Source organism: Macaca nemestrina, chromosome 8 (assembly GCF_043159975.1).
Source record: "Macaca nemestrina isolate mMacNem1 chromosome 8, mMacNem.hap1, whole genome shotgun sequence".
NCBI classification, from domain to species: Eukaryota; Metazoa; Chordata; class Mammalia; order Primates; family Cercopithecidae; genus Macaca; species Macaca nemestrina.
This window is the reverse complement of record NC_092132.1, coordinates 153,862,678-153,888,691: the sequence shown is the minus strand read 5'-3', so window position 1 is coordinate 153,888,691 and position 26,014 is coordinate 153,862,678. Positions and strand designations below refer to the sequence as shown.

The 26,014-nt window shown below is 46.2% G+C and overlaps 1 long non-coding RNA gene across 3 annotated transcripts in view; it reads right to left on the bottom strand.

Moving 5' to 3' along the window:
- Positions 1–20,717, bottom strand: part of LOC105491910 (uncharacterized) — a 45,376-nt gene extending 24,659 nt beyond the window's left edge. Inside the window, exons 1-2 of one of the 3 annotated variants that reach the window (XR_011607326.1) lie at positions 20,646–20,717; positions 7,764–8,462 (exon numbers count right to left, since the gene is read on the bottom strand). This is a non-coding gene — a long non-coding RNA (uncharacterized lncRNA). Of the gene's footprint in view, positions 1–7,763; positions 8,851–17,833; positions 18,196–20,645 lie in introns of those variants that run through there. The other 2 variants (XR_011607327.1, XR_003020437.2) reach the window with 2 other exon arrangements.
- Between the last annotated feature and the right edge of the window lie 5,297 nt (positions 20,718–26,014).

Below are 26,014 nucleotides of genomic sequence, written 5' to 3'. Positions count from 1 at the left end.
GTCACTTAATTTAAATCTCTCACTAAAGTGCCAAAGCCTTTCAGAAGGTAGCCATTGCCCTGTCCCCATGTCTGTCATCACACTTCACTGTCAAAGAGAAGCCTCTGGAAACAGAAAGGTCCCGGTACGGTCCCCTGTAGGATGGAGCTCAGGTGCCCTGGTTTCTAAGCCCCATCACCAATGCTGAAGCAGGGAGTTTCAACTTAAAATCGAATTTAGAATTATATTCACTATGAAGAACTGAATTATTTTAATTACTGAGCTGATAGCCTGCTTGTGACCTGCAATGACTGAAGGACACTTTTAAACATAAGACAGAGCAGAAAAGTCATAGGTGTGGCCACGTGTACCCGAGGAAAGAGAAACTCCTCCTCCATTGAGTAAATGTAAGTGGATAGAAATGAAGTTGCGTTCTAATTACATCCCACAGACCCAGCCTGCAGGAGAGAGGTCCAAACCCAGTTGCCACTCACCATATAAAGAGCCAACCAGGGAGGGAGCACATGCACCCCGGACCTCCATCCCAGGCTGGAGAATGGACCGTGCCCTCTGGGGAAACCTGACCGGATCAAGAGAAAATGCTGACGGATACAGAGAACTGAGAGCTGCCAAGGGAGACTGCGCGGCCCGGTCACCCCACAGCAGCTCCATGTGAACAGATGGTCAGGAATCAACAGGAGGATGCACCATGAAGGACAGAGATCAAAATGGGAAAAGGAGAACAGACCAAAGACAGGTGGAGAGCAGGAAGGAATTCCAGTAACTGTAATGACTCTCTTCAGACAGAAAAGATACATCACCACTAAAGAACTGGAAGTCATGAAAAATGAACAGTTAAAAAACAGGATCTGGGAAGTTAAACTCTGAAACAATTTTTAAATTCCATAAAACTTGTACTAGATAAAGTTGGTAAACCTCACAGAAAGTAAATCAACAACAAAAAGCGATCTAAAAGGTGAAAAATAGGAGAAAAAAGTACAAGGAAATGAGAAAATTGCAGAAGTGGTCTGGAGCTCTCAACACCAGAAATAATGTGTTCAAGGAAGAGAGAAGATAAAAGAATGAGAAGAAAAAATTATCAATCAAAGAATTCCAGAAAATGTCTTAGTGTCTTACTCCATTTGTACTGCTCCAACAAAATACATGAGACCGAGTAATTTATAAAAAACAGAAATTTATCTCTCACAGTTCTGGAGGCTGGGAGTCCAAGATAAAGCACTGGTGGGCTCGGTGTCTGGCAAGGGTTGGGGCTCTGCTTACAGATGGTGCCTTGTGGCTGGGCCCTCACATGGCAGGAGGTGGAAGGGCAAAAGGGCAAACCCAGGCCCTCAGCCCTTCCGTAAGGGCACTGATCCCACTGTGAAGGCTCTGCCCTTGTGACTTAACCACCTCCCGCAGGCCCCACCTCTCAACACTATCCCATTGGCCATTAAGTGTTAACATATGAATTTGAGGGCACACTTTCAGACCATAGCATCCAGAATGCAGCACAGGTTTCCAAATGAAAAGAGCTAGCAAGAGATAAAAATGAACCTACACCATATCGTCCTGCAATTTCAGAAAGCCAAAAATGCAGAAAAGACCCTGAACGCTTCCAGGTAATAAAGAAAAAAGAAGTGTAAACCTCGAGGATGGGGGACGAGATTGGGATTGAGCTTCTCTAGAACAGAGGAGGTGGCAAGTGGAAAACGAAACAGTGTTTTCAACTTTAAATCCAAAGCGTATTCTATAACCAGAGAAACTGTTAGTCAAGTAAAATGTGAAGAAACATCCATATTTCCCATGCAGTCATTCTCCTGGAGGAATTAAACAAACAAAACAAAACAAAATGTGATCCAGCAAACAGCACTGCAGTGCGGGTGACAGGTGAAAAGAGTGCTCGGGATTAAGGTGAAGACAGATCTCAGATGCTGCACCCCTGTACTGCCTGCCCATATAATACACCTACACAGCACATCTGCATAATGTACCTGCATAACATCCCTATAGAGCACACCTGTACCACACACCTGCATGGCACACCCACATAATATACCCCACAGCACACCTTCACAGCACACGTGCATAGTACACCTGCATAGAACACCTGCACAGCACACCACACCGCACACTGGTACCATACACCTGCACGACAGTCCTGGATTGCAAACAGCACTGTTGGAGCAGGACCAAAAGCTTCAGGAATCATAGCTCCTAGAAGACAATCAAGCAGATAGATTACCTGATACATTTGACCTTATCAAGATTATGTTCACATACCTGGCAGAGTTCAGGGATAAATTATTTGTGGATACACAGACAACAAAACAACAACAAAAAAGATAATTGTTGACTACCCCTCAAGAAAAATGTCATCCAACAAGGGAAATATAAATATATTAGCTTGAATCTGTGGCTCAGATGTAAATAATATTTATAAAATATTAATATAAACATTGAAGATTGATGTAAAAATTATGGTTTTTTTTATTTGGATGAGGGAGATGTGTGTTAACAACAAAGAAAGAAGAAGAGGTAAAAAAGATAATTCTTATAACTTGGAAAGGCATTGATAATGTTTAAAAAGAAAAAAATCAAAGAGTAGTAAAGCCATGCTGTTTAAAGTTTAGAGGTAAACACTGAAAAACAGATAAAAGTTGAAACAGTTGCCTCTGGGGCAAAGGCATCGGTTAGCAGTGTGGAGGGGTGGGGTTGTTTTTTGTTATAAAAGTTATGCCAATATGTTTGACTTACTGAATGACATAGGTGTAAAATAAAATTAGTTTTTGCAGCATGATGGAGGTGGCTATGCACATAACCAACTCATAGGAGCAGGGACTTGAGGAAGGAGCTGAGAATTTCGAGGAGCTGGGAGAATAACAGGTTCTGGGTGCAGCAGTCACTCGTTGCAGGAGCTGTGCTAAGTGCATTGGATCAACTCACGTCAATCTCCATTATGACCCTAATGAGGTGAGCACTGCTCTTATCCCCTCCACAGACTAGGAAAACAGGCCACAAAGGTTATATAATTTGTCCAAGGTCATAGCTCATCTGTGGCAGAGCTAAATTCTGATTCCAGGCAGTTGAGCTTTGTCCAGGGGCCGCACTGGCTCAGCGAGCCACCAGCTGCCCCTCGCCGACACGTTCTGTTTGGCTCCTGACTCACTGCTCTGTTGTTACGGATTTCTCCCCTACTGATGCAGTATCCAGCATTACTTGAAAGCTGACAAAAGGAAACATGTTCCAATCGTTGTCACATAGAGATTCTGTAAGTCTAAATAAATTGTTCTTGTGCTACAATTCTCTGTTTGTGTCATCAAATTATTTTCACTGCAAATCAAGCCAATGTTTTCTTGCTCACTTCTCATGAAAATAGAAAATATTTGCTCACAACCTCCTGTGGCATTTTTTTTATAATACAGAGAGAAACTAAATGTTTCTCCTTAAGATAAATGATCTACAGACTTGCAGTCAGTCAGAGACGTCTACCAGGGTCAGCTTCCTGCTCAGCGCTGTTTGGCTCCAGGGCTAATTCGTATCATGAAAACTTTAAGCACTATCATGGAGAATTCAGTGTGTGCAAATATATCGTATTATGTCAGCTTGTCTGAGATGTGCGTTTTGTAGTGTGTCTGCAATGGGCAGACCAAAGGAGGGGAGGGATCCAGCTTAGGCTTGAAGCCTGCTCAGTGTGGATTGAAGACAATTCTGGGTTTGTCAGAAATCCGTTTGCAGAAGGAGCCAGAAGGCCTTGGAGAGATATGTCATTTTAGGGAAGAGGGTTGAGAGACCTCTGTTCTCCCACGTGAGTCAGACGCAGAGCAGAAGGGTGGGGATGCAGTGCCTAGAGAACCCAGACCCGTGGATGCTGGTCTTCCCAGGTCAGGGCACCAACCTCATGCAAGGCCAGACAGAGGAGGTGTCCTGTGGCCCTCACTAAGCCACAGACACCTCCATACAACAGAGCCTACAAGACGACATCACTTGGAGAGACCACGAGGGACGTTCCCCCGGAGCACTGAGCTGGGACTGGGACTGGGGTCCTAGCAGGCAGCCACGAGAGCACTGCCCCTCCGTCCACATCCTCCAGGCTCGGAGGCCTCTGCCCTGATGCCGGAGACTAGATGGAACACAGACAGAAGGAAACTGTGCAGAGCCCATGCAAGAAGGACCTGACCTACAGGGGCGGCTTCTTCATGAGCTCCAGGGAGCCCAGCAGAGGACGGGCCATGATGGGGCAAAGCAGGAGGAAGCTGTGAGTAAGGACATGGCCTCCAGCGAAGCGTCCCATGTGGATTTAGGAATGGTCTAGGATCTCTGAATGGATTCAGTTAACAGGCATCAAAGAAACTTTCCCAAGTGCATGAAGGAATTGAGTACGAGACAAAACGTCAGTTCTAATCACTGGAGGGACAATGGATGGCTCGGTAGTTTGGGGATATGTGGTTAGCCATTCAGAAATAAAGTAAACTGAATTCTATTATACTAATTACACCAAAATTAGAAAATTAATTCCAGATAGATAAATAGTGAAACAAGTAAATAAAACAATAAAAGTACATTAAGACATGATTTTTTTCAAATGAATTGATCGAAGTTTCACCGATAGAAGTTTATCATTTTGGAGTGAAAAAATTATTTCAAAACACTCCAAAGCTATGGAAATTATGAAGGAACTATGAAAAATTTGAACATATAAAAATTTGTACTTCTATATTGTTTTTTAAATGCTATAAACAATGCTAAAATATAAATGAGAAATTGGCAAAAACTATTTTCAAGATGCATGACAGAAAAATGACTACATTAATATGCAAAGAGCATTTTATAAATCAACAAGGAAAAGGAAAAGCAAAAAATAGACAAAGGATAGAAAAGAATAAACTCATTAAGAAAAGCAAAATACAGATAAACAGTGGGTATATGAAAAGAAGACAAAATTTAAGTGCCAATTAAAAATAAACATAAATTATTTTCCACTAAGAAATAGTTGCTATAAATGAGGTTACAGAATAGTAACCCCTCAATCAATTGGAAATGTCTACAAAAAGAACATTGGCTGAATCAACTATGATACTGCCGTAACATGGAATATAATGTGGCTATCACAAAGAATAAAGTAGATATTTATGCATTGATATAAAAAGACTTCCAGGACCTCTAGGTATAGTTTCTTTTAAGTCTAAACAGTATTGTAGAATGATCCCATTTTTATTTTTCTTAAAGGTAATGGAGCCGTGTGTGTGTGTGTGTGTGTGTGTGTGTGTGTGTGTGTGTACATATATTTAACCCAAACTAAAGCATCTGCAGCCTCGACGGGGCTGATGCACAGCTGTGCCTGAGCAGGGCAGTGAACGTGACCGATAGCCAGGGTCCTTCCCTGTTGGTCACTGACGCATTCCGATCAGTGTTACTCCTAATGCTTGGGGCCTAGCAGGTGACAGGTAGGTTGGTGAGTAGATAGGAAGATAGTTAGATAGGTAGGCAGGTAGACAGGCAGGCAGGTAGGTAGGTAGATAACTAGGTAGAAAGGTAGATAGATAGGCAGGTAGACAGGTAGGTAGATAGGTAGGTATGTAGGTGGGTACACAGGTAGGTGGCTAGATTGGTAGGCAGGCAGGTAAGCAGGTAGGCAGGCAGGCAGGTAGGTAGATAAGTAGGTAGATAGAGAAATAGATAGGCAGGCAGGTAGGTAGGCAGGCAGGTAGACAGGTAGGTAGGTAGATAGGTAGGTAGGCAGGTAGGTAGGCAGGTAGGTAGGTAGATAGGTAGGTAGGCAGGCAGGTAGGCAGGTAGGTAGGTAGATAGGTAGGTAGGCAGGTAGGTAGGCAGGCAGGTAGGCAGGTAGGTAGGTAGGTAGGCAGGTAGGTAGGCAGGTAGGTAGATAAGTAGATAGATAGGCAAATAGATGAGCAGGTAGGTAGGTAGGTGGATAGATAGGTAGGTGGCTAGATATGTAGGCAGGTAGATGGGCAGGTAAGTAGGTAGATAGGCAGGTAGACAGGTAGGTAGACAGATAGGTAACTAGATACATAGGCAGATAGGTAGGCAGGTGGGTAGGTAGGCAGGCAGGTAAGTAGATAAGCAGGTAGGTAGGTAGGAGGGTGGGTAGACAGGCAAGTATGTAGGTAGCTAGGCAGGTAGACAGGTAGGTAGATAGGCAGGTAGGTAAGTAGTAGATAGGTAGGTAGTCAGGTAAGTAGGCTGGTAGGTGAGTAGGTAGGTAGATGGACAGGCAAGTAAGTAGGTAGATACGTAGGCAGGTAGGCAGGCAGGTAGATAGGCAGGCAGCAGATAGGTAGGCATGGTAGGTATGGTAGGTAGCTAGATAGGGAGGTAGGTAGGTAAATAGGCAAATAGGTAGATAGGTGGGTAGACAGGCAGGTAGGTAGGTAAATAGGTTGGTAGCTAGGTAGGTAGATAGGCAGGTAGGTAGGCAGATAAGCTGGTAGTTAGGTAGGTAGGAGGTAGGTAGGTAGGTAGATAGGTAGGCAGGTAGGTAAATAGGGATGGTAGATAGGTAGGTAGGTAGACAGCAGACAGGTAGGTAGACAGTATGATAGGTAGGTAGATGGATAGGTAGGTAGATAAGCAGGTAGGTAGATAGGTAGGTAAGTAGGTAGGCAGCTTTATAGGCAGGAGGTAAGTAGGCAAGTAGATAGGTGGCTAGATAGGTATGCAGGTAGAGGGGCAGGTAGGTAAGTAGGTAGATAGGTAGATAGGCAGGTAGGCAGGTAGGCAGGTAGGTAGGTAGCTAGCTAGGTAGGCAGGTAGGTAGAAGGTATGGTAGGTAGGTAGATAGGCAGAAAGGCTCTCCATATGTCTGGACAATTTCATTTCAAGGTTAATGTAATGTTCTGGCACAGGCTACAACGTGGATGAACCATGAAAACGTCATGTTAAGTCAAAGAAGCCAGACACAAAAGACCACATGCTACACAATTTCATTCATATGAAATGTCCAGAATGGGAAATCCATAGTGAAAGAAAGCAACCCTGGGTGACCAGGGCCGGGGAAGGGTAGGGAGTGACCATGAAAGGGTTCAGAGTTTTCTCTTGGAAATTCTGGAATAGATAGTAGTGAAGATTGCACAACATCATGAAGGTACAAAATGCCACTGAATTCCACATATCAAAATGGTGACTTTTTGTGTGTATTTTACCAATAAGGAGTTAAAGAACAGATTTTCTGCTGTGAAGAATATCTTTAACAATGGGTAACGTTTATTCTGACCCGATAATAATGGGCTGGATTGACTAGAACAATATTTAAGAAAGCATTTCTCAGCATAATGAACTGCAGGAAACATCATAGTGAATTAATAATTGACTGGTTCGTAATTATGTGCCATCTACACCCATAAAGAAATGGAGAAGCTCATAAATGCACATGTAAATAAGACAGCTAATTATGTGAATAAATTTAAATGCTTTGTAGCAATTTAAAATTATTTTACTTTTATAAGACTTCCGTGTAGGTACTAGCACTTTCATTAATGTGCTTGCTATTTTTCACTTAAATTTTTATCTCTATGAAAACATAACACCTTCCAGAGACGAATTCATGCTGCAGGTTTCTGCTGCTAAACTGTGGCAGGAACTTCAGAACTTAGTAAGGGAAGGGTGAGGAATCACAACTGCATATGTAGGATTCGCAGTAGGATAAAAGTGATACTAATATACCATGTAGAAAAAAAGCACAACAAAATAAGACACCATTCAGCACACACCGACAAACATGCTTGCTGCTTTGTTTCTCGTGACTGACAGACGCTCTTACTTACTCCGTGTCGAGGTAATAACCGCTTGAAGATGGCCAAAGAGGAGGTGCTGACAAGCAACAGTGGCGATTTTAAAGGAGCACCAACCATGGCTAACAAGCGCCTGTGATGCAGCCACTTCAAGCCCGCATGCTGCTGGCACCATGTCCTCGGCTGGAGAGGACATCCGACGGCAGAGGAAGAGCTGAACCCCACACAAAAGTTCCGTTTGTATGCAGAAACAATGTCCACAATCGGCGAGGGTTTTCTTTAAAATTGTTAGCCCAGCTAAATTTCAAAGTTTAAGTAAAAATTGTTTTTTACAGATTGGGAAGTCCTCTCCGTTGTACCCGTCAGCAGAAGGTGTGTGTTCAAGGCAAAGCGGTCAGAATTGAGTGCAGAATTGACCTCTGTCGGAATGTTCCGCGTCCTAGGTCTCCCGTCCCTCCTGCAACTGCGATGTCTGCTGGAGACAGACTGTGTCTTCACGGCTCAGGCAAGGCCCTCCCGGCCTCTTCTGGCTTTGTAACATGCCTGCTCTTCAGCCAACGGGGCCTTCTGGAAGGAGTGAAGACCAGTAGTCAGAGATGCTGGTGCAAACCCACGCTCTGTCATTCCCAAACTCGGTGTTCTTGGGTGAATCCTCTCCCTGTCTGTTTTCTGGGAATAATAAGAACCTGTCACTTCTATCTTTGTGGGCTGCTGCAAGGATGGTTTGCTGTCCTGTAATAAGAAAGGACCACACAGATGATAAAATGACCCACAGAGAAAGCTGGTATTCTCATTGTCATAATTTAAGACACTACGGGTGAGCTTTCTGTGTAAGGAGAGGTTCTTTGCAGAAACATTTTTATTTTAAATTTCTGAAAAGACCCTATTCTTAAACAGAATACGTGGCAGAGGGATTTGTCTGTATTTATGTCTTATTACGAACATCCCTTCTGGTTAAAAATGCAAATGCCCGTGACAGGAGAGGACAGATGCTTGGCCAGAAGCCTTCTGACTGTCATCCTCAGCTGCCCTCAGCAGTAACTACACAGCCTGCTTCCTCAAAACTACTCCTGGTATTTGCATGTTGGGCCCTTGGGCCCTTTTCTTTTTTTCTTCTTCTTCTTCTTCTTTTTTTTTGCTTTATTCACAAAGTGAGCAGCACAAAGGCTTGATCTAATGGCCACTGTAGCATGGGCCACTTCGGGTTGAATTGCTTTGGTCTCCTTTTAATTTGGTTATTATTTTCCTCCCACATACTTTTGCACTGTCCAGAAAATGAGCTTTTTCATTATTACTCTCAGTGCACGGAGACTAGTCAGTAGCATTGAGAGATTCTTTATCTCTGCACAGTCAGCCCAGGGCTCACGGACACACTTCACTGTCCTGCATCCACGCTCCCTTTTCCTTTGTGTGTAAATTCCAGAGAATGAAGGAGCAATTTTACCCCTCATGTTTCAGGATGCTCTGCTTGCTAAGGTGAGACCCTCAGAACAACGAAAGACCCGCGGGGCTCCTGTGTGAGGAGCAGCCCACCTGCGTCTGCGTCCAGTCTGTTGCTTTACAAGACTAAAGTTGCCCGGCTGAGCCACTGCTTCTCAGAAGGTAAGTTACGCTCAGAAAAGGCTTATCTGAAAAATCCTGTTTGACTGTTAACAGTTCTAATGTTACGTTTTTAAAAATATATATAATAGAAATTTCTCATTGAGAGACTATCTGAACAGTGAACAGTGACCAAACACAGGTCCTCTAAACACAGGTCCTCTGCTGGGTTGGGAACAGCCACAGCATCACAATCTGAGAATGTCCTGAAACATGCACACAAAAGGGGTTCTTGAGAGGATTATCCTGGGCTATGGATCCTAGGATCAGCACCAAGGGTGACGTCAGTCCGAGGTTGGACGGGCAGTTGCTGGGCAGATGTCCTCAAGGACGTGTGTTTTGTATAAGGTGGTGACGTCCTGTGAGCCAGCGTGGGTTCTGCAGGCTCCTGTGACAGTTTTACTGTTGGGGGTACAAGCTTCAGGGTGTCTCTCCATGGCCTTCCCTGCTGCAGTTGCCAGGCTTTGTTTCGTTTTTGTTTTTGTTTTTGCTTTTAACAAAAGTGATTCCATTTTGATTCTGACAACTTTCAGAGTTACCAGGTTTGGAAAATACTGCTCTACGTTGTTCTGGAATCCATACCACAAAAGAGAGAATTCTTTTTTTTTTTTTTTTTTGAAAACAAATTGGAATTAGAATTCTCAGTATCACTTCCCTGGTAGACTTGTCAAAATGCCACCCTTGAGATGCCTTATTTGACTAGTTTTTTGGCTGCTCTACTGTTGAATATTTTAATTAGTGAACTAGGTTGGACTTACACTCAGAGTATTTTAATAGTAGGTAAAATATGTTCATTATCCTGCTGAAAGTAAATACTTACGATTGGAAGGTAATTGAGGTGTCTCCATAGGTTTCTAGTTGCACCTATGAAGCTATGCAAGTAATTTCTTTTTCTTTGAGACAGAATCTCACTCTGCAGTCCAGGCTGGAGTGCAGTGGCACAGCTCATAGCTTACTGCCAAGCAATCCTCCCACCTCAGCCTCCCAAGTAGCTGGGACCACAGGCACACACCACTACGCCCAACTAATTTATATGTGTGTGTGTGTGTGTGTGTATATATATATATACACACACACACACGCACACACACAATGCTGGGATTACAGGTGTGAGCCACCACGCTGGGACACAGATGATTCTTTTCAGAGCCTTTCTCCAGCAACCAACCAAGCTAGTCAGTCAAACCTGGAGTTAAGGTATTCATAGCCCTGAAAACAAAGAACTAGAGACTTTTCTACTCAAAAACCTAGGGCCCAGCTTTCTTTCCCTGTTTCCAGTGAGCACAGGCTGTGATGCATTCACAGCAGGGATGCCGTCTCATTTGCTTTCTATTTGAATAAATCTACTTGCAGTAGCTTTTATACTTTCGGTGAAACAAAGGTTGACTTTTTGAAAAAAAAAAATGCTATTTTCACATCCAGATCACCTCCCATACACAGAGTATTCAATGTCAGAATAATTATGTCCTAGGAAGAAATTTGTATGAAACATGAGTCACTGTTTAAATTAGGGAAGTTGGCAAATTAATAAAAGTGAGTGTTCCAGGAGAAACCTTCTGCAAATTATTCACAGTTGCTGCCAAATCCCTTGCCAACCTGTTTGAGACTGAGTCCCGTTAAAAATCGTGCTTTTAATACACTACGTCATGTAAGGCCTGCACCTCAGTTACCGTGTGGTGTGGGTGGTTGGCTGGGGCTGGGGCTGGGGAAAGAGCTGACTTCCAGTCTCCTGAAATGAGGTATCCATGTGAATGCACTGAAAGCAGGTGAATCACTTCATATTTCACAATGGTGAAGTGGGATTTGCTCACAGCTAGAGGCACGGAGGCTACCTGGGTCCATCTGCAGATCAGCCAGTTCTCTTACGGAAACAACTTTCCAAGTGAATCTTGGCATTGTTTGCTTCTGTCAGATGACTGAGGTCTCATGAAGAACAATTGTCAAAAACATGTTGATTCCTTGAGGCAACCTTTAGAAGGCATTGGAAGCACCAGAAAGCAGCCCGAGTCCACAAATCCACAAACAAGCATCCCTGTCAGGCAAAGGCCGCTCCGCCTGTCAACACTGAGAAGGAGGGAGGCCGTTCAGTAACAGTGAAAGAAGCCGGACTCAGGAGATGCTGATTACAATGCACACGTCAAGTCGCTCTACATTTGACCAGCACAATACGTAACATTGTAAGCTATTTGAAAGTTCTTTTTTAAAATTTTTTTATTTCCATAGGTTTTCAGGGAACAGGTGGTATTTGGTTGCATGATTCAGTTCTTTAGTGGTGGTTTATGAAATTCTGGTGCACCCATCACCCGAGCAATACACACTGAACCCAATTAGTAGTGTTTTATCCCTCACCGCCCTCCCACCCTTTCCCCCTGAGTCCCCAAAGTCCATTGTGTTATTCTTATACCTTTGCAGCCTCATAGTTTAGCTCCCACTTACGAGTGAGAACATATGATATTTGGTTTTCCATTCCTGAGTTACTTCGCTTAAAATAACGGTCTCCACCTCCATCCAGGTTGCTATGAATACCGTTATTTTGTTCCTTTTTTGACTGATTAGTATTCCATAGTGTATATATACCACAGTTTCTTCATCCATTCATTGATTGATGGGCATTTGGATCGGTTTCATATTTTTGCAATTGCGAATTGTGCTGCTGTAAACATGTGTGTGCAAGCATCTTTTTCATATGGCTTCTTTTCTTCTGGGTAGATACTGAGGAGTGCAATTGCTGGGTCAAATGGTAGTTCTACTTTTGGTTCTTTAACGGATCTTCACACTGTTTTCCATAGTGGTTGTACTAGTTTATATTCCTACCACCAGTGTAGAAGTGTTCCCTTTTCACTGCATCTGTGCCAACATCTACTATCCAGAATCGACAACAAACTCAAACAAATTAGCAAGAAAAAAAAACAAACAATCCCATCAAAAAGTAGGTTAAGGACATGAATTGATAGTTCTCAAAAGAAGCTATACAAATGGCCAACAAACGTATGAAAAAATGCTCAACATTGCTAATAATCAGGGAAATGCAAATCGAAACCACAGTGCGATATCACCTTACTCCTGCAAGAATGACCATAAGCAAAAAATCAAAAAACAATGAAGGTAAAATTCTTGAAAGCATTCTGGCTTCAAAGACCTTTGACAGTGGGTGCAAGGGGCGAGAGGAGGGAGTTTTGCTCCCAGGAAGTCGGCTTGCCGCCTGTCTTCTCCTTGCTGATCTGGCAGCTCTTGACCCTCGTCTGACTTTGCTCTGAGGTTGCTCTCTGCTGCAGCTCACTACAGCCCTCCCATCTCACCCTCTGTCCACCCACAGATGCTGGCTTTTGGCTCAAGGCTGGGCCAACATACATTCCTTCCTGCTAAGGCCCACAGCAGCCACATCCCAGCCCGTGCCGACCACAGAGAATGACATATTCAATTTTAAAGGCAAAAGGAAACTTCAAGGAAAATGTGTCTCAAGTCCTGACAGAGAAAGAGGAACAGTCATTGGTCCAAGTGAACTCGGCTGCAGTGTTGTAGATCCCACGTCAATTCCAAATCTCCCACCTTCCATCTGGTCGGATGCTGATCCATTGCAGCACTGATCTTCTCTTGAACTCAACTATCTTTTAGGTTTTCAAAACTCTTTAATTGTGAATAAATCACAGGTACAAAATAACACACAAAAGTTTAAGGATTTCTTGTAAGGATAACACCGGCAGTGACTCCAGCTGCCCCTCCAAGGTCCCATCCCAGTGACCACTGACTCCCGCGGTAATTGGGTGATTGTTCCCTTGTGGATGTTTTTTCTTTCCCTTTTTTTTTTTTGGATATGGAGTCTCGCTCTGTGGCCCAGGCTGGAGTGAGTGGCGCGATCTTGGCTCACTGTAAGCTCTGCCTCCCGGGTTCACACCATTCTCCTGCCCCAGCCTCCCGAGTAGCTGGGACTACAGGCGCCTGCCACCTCGCCCGGCTAATTTTTGTGTTTTTAATAGAGACGGGGCTTCACCGTGTTGGCCAGGCTGGTCTTGAACTCCCGGCCTCAGGTGATCCACCTGCCTCAGCTTCCCAAAGTGCTGGGATTACAGGTGTGAGCCACCGCGCCCACCATCCCCCACTTTTTATCATTGTAGTTTGTCACATTGTCAGAGCACATAGAACACATATGATGTTCTCTTTCTTTCAGTCCTCATTTGTCTTAGTTTTAGAAGTAACTATACCTTCAATTTTCACCACCAATACTTAAGTTGATGTGTCTCTCATTATTTTGGTTGTCTTGAAATGAGTTATGAGTTATTGAAGATTCCTCAAAATGTGTTCATGGGAATAATATTTCCCGAATTACTGTACGTTGATAACAGTTTTTCTGTTCCCTTTATACCTGAAAGTCAGTTTGCTATACGTATGTAAAATCTTGGCTTATTTTATTCTCGTAGGTATTGTAAAATACATATGTAACAAACCTGCACGTTATGCACATGTACCCTACAACTTAAAGTATAATAATAATAAATAAATTTTAAAAAATGTTACTCTATTTTCTTCTTTTATAAAGTTAGAAAGTTAGTTATTTTATTTCCCTGTTCGGTTACCTACACCCACATGGCTTCTCGCTCTTTAAAGCCCAGTTAATGGATTAGAATGTGTCTTGGTGTAAGTCGCCTGGAGCAGTAGTCTACGGTAAAGGATGAGCTTTTCGTCCTTTAAATCTTTAAATCTTCTCCCTCTGCGGAGCACCTTCTCAGCCTGCACGTCGGGGCCTCGGCTTGGGGCCCTGGCTTTGCTTTTCGCCCTCAGCATCTCCCATTATGCTTGTGTTGAATCTTCTGTACCTATTTTTACTGTGTCACTCTCTGTTGAATTTTTTAAATCTTTGTCATTTCTTTTTTATTTTTTAAATCTTTTCTTATTCACACCTTCTATTCCTCCTTATTTGCTCTTATTTTCCTTCTAGTTTAGTCTTCATTTCAGAAATGATTTTTTTCTTGTATGCCACAATTCTATCTCAGTTTTGTTGCCTCACAGTGTTCTAATTCTGATTTGTGTTACTCTTTATAGTTTTGGGCCATTTCCTTAGTGTATCTCAGCTCGTCGTGAACTCAGAGGTTGCACATTTGCCCTGCTGTGGGTGAACTTCTTGTGGGGCATTTTCATTGTCTGTAGGCATTTCATTCTGCCCTCTACTCTCTATTCTCTAATATTACTTTTGTGTGGGATTTACCTTCAGTACTTTTCTAATGTTAATTTATATGTAAAATTGGATATCCTGAAGTTTTAGAAAAAGTGGGATTCGATGTAGATTTTTAAAACTTTACGAAGTCCCTCTTTGGTTGCTTTTACGTGATGTTAAAACATATGGAAGTCTGATTTCTGAGACTTCTTGACTCTCTTCCCTTCCTCCACTTTTATCTAGACCTTCTCTTCACTTGGTCTTCATTGCCCTGCCCTTCATTTTTTGTTTTACCTCATATATATATACACACACACACACACACACATATATATACACACACACATATATACATATACACACACACACACATATATACATATACACACACACACACATATATACACACACACACATATATATAACACACACACATATATACACACACACTATATACACACACACATACATATACACACACACATATATACACACACACATATATATAACACACACATATATACACACACATATACACACACACACATATATACACATACACATATATATACACACACACATATATATACACACACACATATATACACACACATACACATATACACACACACATATATATACACACACACATATATATACACACATACACATATATATACACATACACATATATACACACACATATATACACACATACACATATATATACACACACATACACATATATATACACACACACGTATATACACACACACATATATACACACACATACACATATATACACACACACATATATATGTGTATATATATATATTTTTGAGACAGGGCCTCACTCTGTTGCCCAGGCTGGACGGCAGCTGCACAATCTTAGCTCACCGCAGCCTCCTCCCCTCCAGTTTGAGTGATTCTCCTGCCTCAGCCTCCCAGGTAGCTGGGATTACAGGCATGGGCCACCACACCTGGCTAATTTTTGTATTTTTAGTAGAGACAAGGTTTCACCATGTTGGTTAGGCTGGTCTTGAACTGACCTCAACTGATCCATCCGCCTCAGCCTCACAAAGTGCTGAGATTAAAGGCATGAACCGCTGTGTCCAGCCTACTCCCAATAATTTTTTTTCATTCATAGAAAGGAGCCTGGCTTATCAGAATCAAGGGTTCCCAGGAGTCAGAGACCCCAGTCCCTCAGTCCTTTTTGACTCATCAAATACTGGACGAGTAAACCCCACCTGTGTCAGTCACAGCTCTTGGCCTGGGCTGCTGTGCTTCTCTGTAACAACTCCTGCACGTCTGGGGTCCTGGACGCTTCCCCGTGGAGACTCCTGCACGTCTGGGGTCGTGGACGCTTCCCCATGGCGACTCCTGCACGTCTGGGGTCCTGGACGCTTCCCCGTGGCGACTCCTGCACGTCTGGGGTCATGGACGCTTCCCCGTGGCGACTCCTGCACGTCTGGGGTCGTGGACGCTTCCCCGTGGTGACTCCTGCACATCTGGGGTCGTGGACGCTTCCTGGTGCTCCGTGTGAGCCTCTGCTTCCTCCTACACAGACACCAGCATCATGCAGTCTGGAGGCTTTTGGTTTAACCTCATCCGAATATAGTTTAGGGTCTTTAGTCACTTGGTTTTATTAATGATGTTTTGGGTTTTGCTACTTAGTTGAGATTCAAAAATGCACTGTCTCTCCCAGCTTCCAAGAATCCTGCAGGTTTGAAAACTTTGAAAGATCATAGAATTTTTATTCTGCTTATCTTAAATCAAATACACTCACTATGAATAGCTTTAAAAGTTTCTTCACAGATTGGGAAAAACCCCTGTGCCAATGGGGCAAGTGGACTTCAGCCTCTACCCTATACCATGTCCCACAATGCACACAGGCAAGCGCAGCGTACCACAGCTCCAAGGTGATCTACATTAAGAGGAAGGGAAGAAGCCCATTGCCTTCCCTGAGCATCTAAAAAGTCTTTTGTGACATTGTGAGTTTTTGCCAAATCTGATTGTCAGAGGCCACCTGACCCCTTGTGCACCCTTATAGAGCCACAGTTTTATGCACAAGTGCTGACGGAGTCATCTCCTGCTGTTCCGCCTGCGTCCCAGTTGGCTGTGAGGATTATCACGACTGGGCTGGGTGCAACCGTCTCATGCAATGGTTGTAGTTCCTGACTCAGGTGCTGAGTGCGTGTTTCTTGCCATCCATACATCGTGGTAACAGTGTTCATGCTGCCACCTGCCTCGTCGGCTCCTAAGGCAGGCATCGTTCCTGCATTCCAAGCACATGCCTCAAACTACCCAATTTGTGCTGCCTTGGACAGCTGGTACTGCCTCCTGTTTAGTCATTCTCGTTTGTTACTCGACACTCATCACTCACTGACACCGTCTTATTAGGAGAATGAGAATGAATCCAGGTTACAATTTCTGCTAAGACTTGGTGAGTTTTCCCTGACTTTGTAAATGGACTTCCTGCCAACATTCCACCGTTCGCTCAAAGAAATGTGGAAAGAAAATACAGTCATGAAAGTCCCAAAGTTGTGACTTTCCACAACAATGTCAGCCTTTGCCGTAAAGTACGGTAGAAACCTAGAGTCAGAAAGAACCTTGGAAAGCATCCACACTGTGTTTCAAGTCTCTTCTTCTGTAGATGAGAGGAAAAAACTACCAGGGAGGTAAAGCTCCTCTTCTAATTTTAGGCTAAAATAGGGCAGAGGCCAGACCTGTGGTCCGGTGTCCTGAACACAGGCAAGGAGCTATTTCTCAGGGTTGGCAGGCACACTTGACGCCTCCTCCTGCAAACCCCACAGCTTCAGTGGAATACTTTCAGGAGATACAGTAACCCTTTCAGGCCATGGAATTATCACATGAACAATGCAATGAAAAGAGGAATAGAGTCTATAAGTGACACATGAAGAACTAGTAGAACATTGAAAGTGAACTAGTGACAATGTAATATTTAAACTGAAGATTCTCATAGAAGAATAAAAAAGAATTAAGATTAGTACAAGTAATAAAGTGATCCCACCCTCTAGAAGGAACGAGTAATACAGTCATCCCACCCTCTAGAAGGAACAATGTTAGAGAATAAGACTGGCCAATATGCAACTCCCAGAATTTTCTCAGGAATGTTTCAAAAATCTATTGTTATTGTGGATACTGAGAGAGCTCATAGTCCCCCTCTATCTGAGGAGGACACCTTCCAAGACCCCCAGCAGATGCCTGAAACGACAGATGGTACCAAGCCCAGTTGCCATCAATCAGAACGTGATTCTTTTCCTGTCCTCCCCTCCACCCCCAATGGCCTTTTTATCCGAACCAAGCACTTACTGTGCACTGTGGCTGTACCTTTTGCACTCTGAGGTGTGACAGCAAAACCTGGATGCATTTCTTTTTCCTTCCTCACAAGCTCGTGCATAGAAGATTCATTCTTACCATAGACATTAGGAACCTCAGCGCAGGATTTTCTCCTTAGTAAGTCAAGAACTTTCACCTGTTTACTTAAAGGACTCACTTTGCAGCATCTCTTTCCTATTTCTGAATTACAGCACCACCACTCTGGCCCTCTGGGGCCATTATTAAGTAAAACGAGGGTTCCTTGAAAACAAGGGATCTGACGACCAAGAGGGCCACTAAGTGGCTAACAGGCCGGTGGTGTAGACAGGGCGGGTCTGCTGGACAGGCAGGTGGTGTAGACAGGGCGGGTCTGCTGGACAGGCAGGTGGTGTAGACAGGGCAGGTCTGCTGGACAGGCAGGTGGTGTAGACAGGGCGGGTCTGCTGGACAGGCAGGTGGTGTAGACAGGGCGGGTCTGCTGGACAGGCCGGTGGTGTAGACAGGGCGGGTCTGCTGGACAGGCAGGTGGTGTAGACAGGGCGGGTCTGCTGGACAGGCCGGTGGTGTAGACAGGGCGGGTCTGCTGGACAGGCAGGTGGTGTAGACAGGGCGGGTCTGCTGGACAGGCAGGTGGTGTAGACAGGGCGGGTCTGCTGGACAGGCAGGTGGTGTAGACAGGGCGGGTCTGCTGGACAGGCAGGTGGTGTAGACAGGGCGGGTCTGCTGGACAGGCAGGTGGTGTAGACAGGGCGGGTCTGCTGGACAGGCCGGTGGTGTAGACAGGGCGGGTCTGCTGGACAGGCAGGTGGTGTAGACAGGGCGGGTCTGCTGGACAGGCCGGTGGTGTAGACAGGGTGGGTCTGCTGGACAGGCAGGTGGTGTAGACAGGGCGGGTTGCTGGACAGGCAGGTGGTGTAGACAGGGCAGGTCTGCTGGACAGGCAGGTGGTGTAGACAGGGTGGGTCTGCTGGACAGGCAGGTGGTGTAGACAGGGCGGGTCTGCTGGACAGGCCGGTGGTGTAGACAGGGCGGGTCTGCTGGACAGGCAGGTGGTGTAGACAGGGCGGGTCTGCTGGACAGGCAGGTGGTGTAGACAGGGCGGGTCTGCTGGACAAAGGGAGGAGTCACACCCCAGGTGGGGCTGAATGGGATGGCATGAGACTTCATCACGCTACTCAGAATGAAACACGATTTAAAACGTATGAATTGTTTATTTCTGGAATTTTTCATTGAATGTTTTTGGACCGTGATTGACGGAGAGTAACTGAAACCTCAGAAGGCAAAACAGCGGGTAAGAGTGACTTGCCGAACGTAACAAAGTTTGCTCCTAGAAACTTTGTGTGGTTGGTTGTCTGATCTGTGACTTCCTTTAATTCACTTCTCTGAGTTCCTTAAAGGTAGGAATCATGTTCGATTCATCTCATGGCCATATTTCCTCAAAAAGTAATTGGTGAACCGTGGAAAATCTAGATTGCTCAAGCCGCCTTCTGCCAACAGAAATAATGTTGCCTTTCAGCAATGGTTTGCTTTTCTGAAATTTTCAGTCATCCCACCCTTTAGAAGGAGCAACTTTAGAGAATAAGACTGGCCAATATGCAACTCCCAGAATTTTCTCAGGAATGTTTTTAAAATCTATTGTTATTCTGGATACTGGTGAACAGATGTGCGAGTGGCTCAGGCTCTGCCACTGGCCTTCTCCATGACCGGGTTTGTAGGGACAAAGCATGGTAGCGAACAACCTCAAAACCTCTGTAGCTCGAAAACGCAAAGCTTAATCACCTGTCCATGCTTCTGTTCCACTGCAGGCTGGGAGTAGCTCCCGTATCCTCAGGCCCAGGTGAAATAATTGTACCATCCTGAGCACTGCCAGGCTCGTGGCAGAGGGGGAGGGTGCAGGAACGTTGTGCGGCTTTTAAAGTTTCTGCCAGTAAGGGGCAGAGTTACTTCGGTTCCCGTTCCATTGGCTGGGCCTGACCACGGGATGAATAGCAGAACCTTTCCAGCCAGGAGAAGCAGAGAGTATCTGGAGGAAGAATACAAACTGCCCCCAGCTCCCAGAGTTAATCCTGTGAATTCATCAACACGGTGATACGCTAGCCTCACTGGCTTCTTTTTGAATAGAATCATAGAATCTGGTTGTGCTGGGAGACTTGTAGGTCTTGCAGTCCAGGGACACAAAATTAGAAGCCAATGATGAGGTGCAAACCTGACAGAGGAGGCAAATGGAGTCCGGAGGGCGGGGGCTGCGGGCTGAGTACACACGCCCCACTGGGGGGCAGCCGTCTCCACTGCAGCCAGCGTTACCCTAGAGAGATGAATGCAGGCACGATGTTGGCAGCTATTCCAATGTGAAAGAAACTAAAAATCCAGATTTTTGTGTAACAATATTCTAATCTTTACAACATTAATCAACTGGGGAAAAAAAAGGGTCCACAGAACTTTTGCATCCTGTGAACCACCCATTTCTACCCAAATTTAGCCCAAACCTCTAACTGTGCACAAACTCACACAAATATAGCAAAGCCAGAAAAGTATCCAGAACTCCAGACACTTCACTACTAACAGCCTCCAACCTGGGTAAGCGTCGGAACTGTTTATCTAAACGCCGAGGTGTCCTGCCTGGCCAGTGAAGCGCATGCTGCTCATGTGTGACCCACTTTTACCCCTAAAGGCATAATACATTGAATATTGTGATTTCAGTTAATAAGTTGAATTTACACCAGTCCTTCCTGATACAGCTGAATCAGGTCTTTCCCATTATTCACTCCTCAGTACATCACCCCTTCCGTTGAATAGAATTAAGTAAATATTTAAAATCTCTTACCCAGGGGTCAGCAGATTATGATGCAGAGGTCAAGCCCAGCCCATCTGCTTTTGTGTACAAAGTTCTCGTGGATGGCCGGGCGCGGTGGCTCAAGCCTGTAATCCCAGCACTTTGGGAGGCCGAGACGGGTGGATCATGAGGTCAGGAGATCGAGACCATCCTGGCTAACACAGTGAAACCCCGTCTCTACTAAAAAATACAAAAAAAACTAGCCGGGTGAGGTGGTGGGCGCCTGTAGTCCCAGCTACTCGGGAGGCTGAGGCAGGAGAATGGCGTGGACCCGGGAGGCGGAGCTTGCAGTGAGCTGAGATCCGGCCACTGCACTCCAGCCTGGGAGACAGAGCGAGACTCCGTCTCAAAAAAAAAAAAAAAAAAAAAAAAAAAAAAAAAAAAAAAAAAAAGTTCTCATGGAACAGAGCTGTGAGCCTGCCGTGTGTGGTCTCTGGCTGCCCCGGACACAGCTGCAGAGCTGATTCCAGCACAGACATTGGGGCCCACAGAGGGAGGAGCCTTCCCTCCGTCATCCCCACGGAGCACCAGCCACCGCAGCCGCTAACACCTGCAGAACACACTCCATGTCCCTTGTTGGCTTTCTTCACATAAAGTGGATAAAACTGGGTCTGTACGGCCTAAAGCAGCCCATGCCAAGGTGCTCCTCAGGGACTGAGCCTTAGTCACAGTCCTTGTGACTACAGCACGTCCGTAGATGGGAGCTGGCTGAGGAATCCGTGTGTCTCCAACTTCTCAGAGTTGGGAGGAATCCATACTGGAAAAATGTCCCGTCAGTGCTCTTCCTTCTGAGAAAAAAGGTCAGGGAGCTAGGTCAACCTTGAGGGTTAATGTTGCTTGGATGTAAGCATAATAAATATTCAGCATGTCTCCTAAGACCTGGAGTCACATCAGAGACCAAGCTTGGAAAACCACAAGGAATGACGCCCAGCTTACAGAGTCATTCCACGCTTTACAATCCCAGCCCACAACCAGTGAGTCCCAGGAAGCCCAGCGAGACTGCGGCAGGTCCTGACGCGCAGCATCAGCCTAAGTCTGAGCCCAGAAGAAGCTTCTGCTGCCACAATCACTGTGTGTGCTCATGGCTCGGGTGCAGGCCCAACAACAGCGGACCGAGGGCAGGCTGGGATTTGGCCTGGACTGGAGGGCTGGCTCAAGGGGGATGACTTGAAAGAGAATAGAAAGGAAAAGGGAAGAATGCAAGTGTCAGGTGGTTCCCAGCGCCAGGAAGGAACCACATACCACAGACAGAATTTCGCAGGTGCGACGGCTGTCCTCCAGCCACACCTGACTCCTAGCTGTGCTGCCCACTTCCTCCAGGGCCTCGAGGGTCCAGGATGCTGCTTCCTTAAAAGGAGTGATTTTCCTCCAGAAACCTGGTTCTCTCTCTCCAGGGTTCCAGCCATTCCTGAAGTTCAATTCCTTCAGGTTTGCGGAGGAAATTCCCGCAACAGCATGGCTTCTCGGGCTTGCAGTAAGTCAGACACTTGGCTTGGCACACATCAAGCACTTAATAAAATCTATTGGAAAAGGAGGAATGCCTGGCTGACTCCAGATCACAGCTGCAAGGGGCTGGCAAACAAAGCTCTGGAGGGTCAGCACCTGCAGCTGGAAAACAGGGACTCAGGCATGGTGAGGCTCCATCCACCCCTCAGCTTCTCTGACGGTCTGACCCCCCCAGCCGTCCTTGCCCCCGAGCCTTGCACACAGAACATCCCTGGGAAGATCCAACCAGCTTCACCGACTTCCTTCCCCGTCTCAGCCCCATAGACACGTAACTGAGAGGGGGGCGTGAAGAGTGAGCCTCCAGCACGTGGGCACAGGAAGCGTGGACGCCGGAGGAGAGGAAACTGCGGTGTCACTGCTCGCCGGCCGTGGAGGCTGCACCCAGCGCGGCTCACCGGGTGTTCTTGGTATCACCGGCCTCCACATTTCGTTCTCTCCACACCAAGTGCACGCGGTGGGACCATGAATCTGTGCACATTTTTGCTGCCATCATGTAAGCCGCTCTGACCAGAACAATTTTTAATTTTTAGAACTATTTTCTAATCTTTTCATAAATTTGAGAGAAAGAAACATTTCAAGCAATTCTTGCTCTAAAATGATGGCTATAGCATTTATGCAGCACCGAGCCTCACAAAACACCCCGTTCACATTGTCTCACTTCACCATCCTAACGGCTTCTGAAACAGCCATCGCCAGACTTCACTGCATCCAAGACAGCATCTGTTGAAAAACACGGCAATATGTTATGTGTCACTGAGAAAGAAAATAACACTGCTGTTTAAGCCACAATACATGGTGACTTGGAAATGATGAAAAGCAGCATTTCCCACACTTTTCAAAGGAGGAGAGGGAGGTGACAAGGTCATCCAGAGAGCAGTGGCAGAGCTAGGTTTTCACTTGAGCCTGCAGAGTCTAAATGATGCACAGTGCACTCTGCAGCTGGTCCCTGACTGCACATAGCCGGTGGACACAACAGCGTCTCGCTCATGCTCCTGGGATGCTGGACACGACCAGGACCCTGGGGCTAGAACCTGAATTCCCAGTGTGGGGAGAGGAAAGCCTCCCCTCCCAGCCCATCTCCCCACACGTTCTGCCAAAGCAATGCCCTTCCTTGCAGCGTTTCGGGAAGCCGACAGCAGCCACATACCTAGATGAGCAACAGGCTCCTCCCAGTAAGACTCGGAATCGTCTACTGTCTGAGACGGTGGAATCCACGTTTACAGTCGCCCAGGCAGCGTAAAGTGGAAGATGGTCTTCCCCGTTCTCTGAAGGTCAGACTTCCTGGCTGGGGGGGCACTCCCCGGGCTGCGCTGTCCCTGGGCTCCACGTATGGGGTGCATGATCCCCACCGTAGCTCGGAATGGCAGGAAGGAGAACCCCGGCAGGAACACACGTTGCAGGAACCCCACAGCCGAGGCTGGTTGCTGACTCTCGCGCGGGCACTCCGTGCGGGTGTCCTTGTTTCCTGGAGAAAGTGGGGCACCACGGCAGGTGTCCTGGTTGCAGAACAGCCCTCCCATGCTGGTCCTCTGGCATCTGCTGTGTGACTTCCTCCAGCTGATGGAACGTAAACAGAAACCAGCACATCAGCTCCAAGTGGAAGCTTCTGAGCCTGCGAGAAACCTGTGTGTCCAGTGTCCGAGCCCCTCACCTGGGTCCTGGGGGACACCACAGAGCAGAACCCCTGGGTCAAATTTTATGTACACGTGACAAGAACAAAAAAGAATGTTTTTTTCCTTCAAATCACTGAGATTTTCAAGCTGCTTGTCCGCATGGCGTAACCTGTCCTGACTGGACGCACACTCTGCTCACCTGTGCCGAGCGTCAATATCGATTTTTGGTGAAATTTTTCCACATTGGCAGGGCAAGCCCCTGCCTGTTTCCTCAAGTGGAGACAACGACAGCAAAGCAAACATTTTGGATCACACACAAATATTTACAAGTAAGATATGTTTAATGAGCATGATGCTTCATGCAATAATAGCAGTGGCAAAAACAGCCGACACCTACATTATTATTATGTTCCCAGTGCTATTCCCAGTGTTTCTCTGTCACTGTATTTGCTGGTTTGCTGAGAGCACTATGAGATTCAATGTTCCCCAGTGACTTTTCACATTGGCTAATTAATTCAGCAAAACACTTACTGGCGACTTCGTATGGCCTCATTGTGGCAATAACTTAGTATGATTAAACTTAATCAAACGCCATGTCAGTAAATGACATGATGTCACTCCACCGATGACGTTCATAAACAAAATATTAGGGACCAGATGTTCCTTGAAGTAACTTTCCAGGACGCTGCTGGTGATGTGTTCACAAGGTTACATAGTCCGGAAATTAATCGCACCTCGTGCTCCACAGTTTGGAGCAAACCACCCACCTGGGACCTCACCAGACTCTCCCGTCAGCAGCGGCTTCTGCCTGGAGGCTGCAGACGGGAGCGCAGAGGCCCGTCCGTCATTCCACCTCCATGCCCTAAAATCCAGCCCTGACTTCTTAATCCCAAGCCCAGTTCTCAGATTCAAGGCCCCGTCTTCTCTCGTGTTGCCATTGCCATATTCTAGAATGTTATTTAGACCAACAACTTAGGAACAAAGACGCGGATGATGATACGACCCAAAGAGCAATCAATGCTGAGCAGGGGTGCGGGGTGCACGGAAGGCCCATCAGGAGCCTGGGCTGAGCAGATTTTCCGATGTGAGCACAAACTTCCATTCTGAGGTTCCTGTTAGCAAAAAATCCATTAAATAAGAGAACACTGAGGGCTGTACTGTCACAGCTAAGAAAACATGTTCATCTCTTTAGAGAGAGCTCCCTCACAGCCCTGACTGCTGCAGACCCCGCTCCCCCCACTTCCGCATCTGTAAATCCTGCACACTCGGGTGGGCGCTGTCTCCAAACCTTCTCCATGGAGAAGCACGAGTCCTCCTCACTCCAGTGAGAGACCACCATGCCCGTGGCCAGGCACTGGGGCTGGCATGAGGCTGCCCTGAACACCGGGAACAGGGTCTTGACCAGTTCAAATTAGGTCAAGATTTTGCACTTCCCAAAGCAGGCCTTTGCTCTGTTTCTCCAGTCCCAGGGGCTTCCTGAAACGTGGGGGCCCTTCTGTCACCTGGGCTCCCACTTCTCTGAAACTCCCCCAGGTGTGACTCTCGCCTGGGAAAAGGACATCTTCTCCCACTACCTTTTAGCTTGTTACAACCGGAGAAACTCAATCAAAAGACTCTGGACTTGTACCTGCCCCCGAGAGGCCAGCAGGGAAGGCCCCTCCCTTGGCCCTGAACCTCTGCAGGGCCTCATCTCCTCCGCAGCTCTCCCGCCTTTAGACCCGGCACTCCAGCTCCCAGAAGACTGAAACACGGGCATTCCCAATGTTGGCTCCTGCAGCCTCAGAATTTCTTCCTCAATGAGCAACATAGGCACATTGAGAGCTGCCTTCACCTCGAATTTCAGATTTGCCCATTTTACTTCCTCCTCACTCTGCCCCAGCTCTGCTCTCCTGCCTCAGTTTCCCAGAGAGTGTGGAATCCTCTGAGAACACAGTCACCTTCCCAGCCTCTGGACACCATCACAGTCTCTTCTTCCTGACTCCCCACAGGGCTGCCTCTTCTGCCACTACTTTCTCAAAACATAGCCGGAGAAGGAGACAGGCAGCTTCAGACAGCGAGAAAGAGAGACAGACGTGAGCCGCAAACACCTCTCGATGCCCAACGTGGGACGCTGTTCTTTCCTCTTTCAAGTGGGAGCAGCTCACCACTGTCTCTCCTGCAGGTCTTCTGGGGTACCCTGGCCCTGCTCCCCAAGGAGCCTGCAGTGGGGAGGGAGAGAGTCCCAGAGAGGTAGAGACAGAG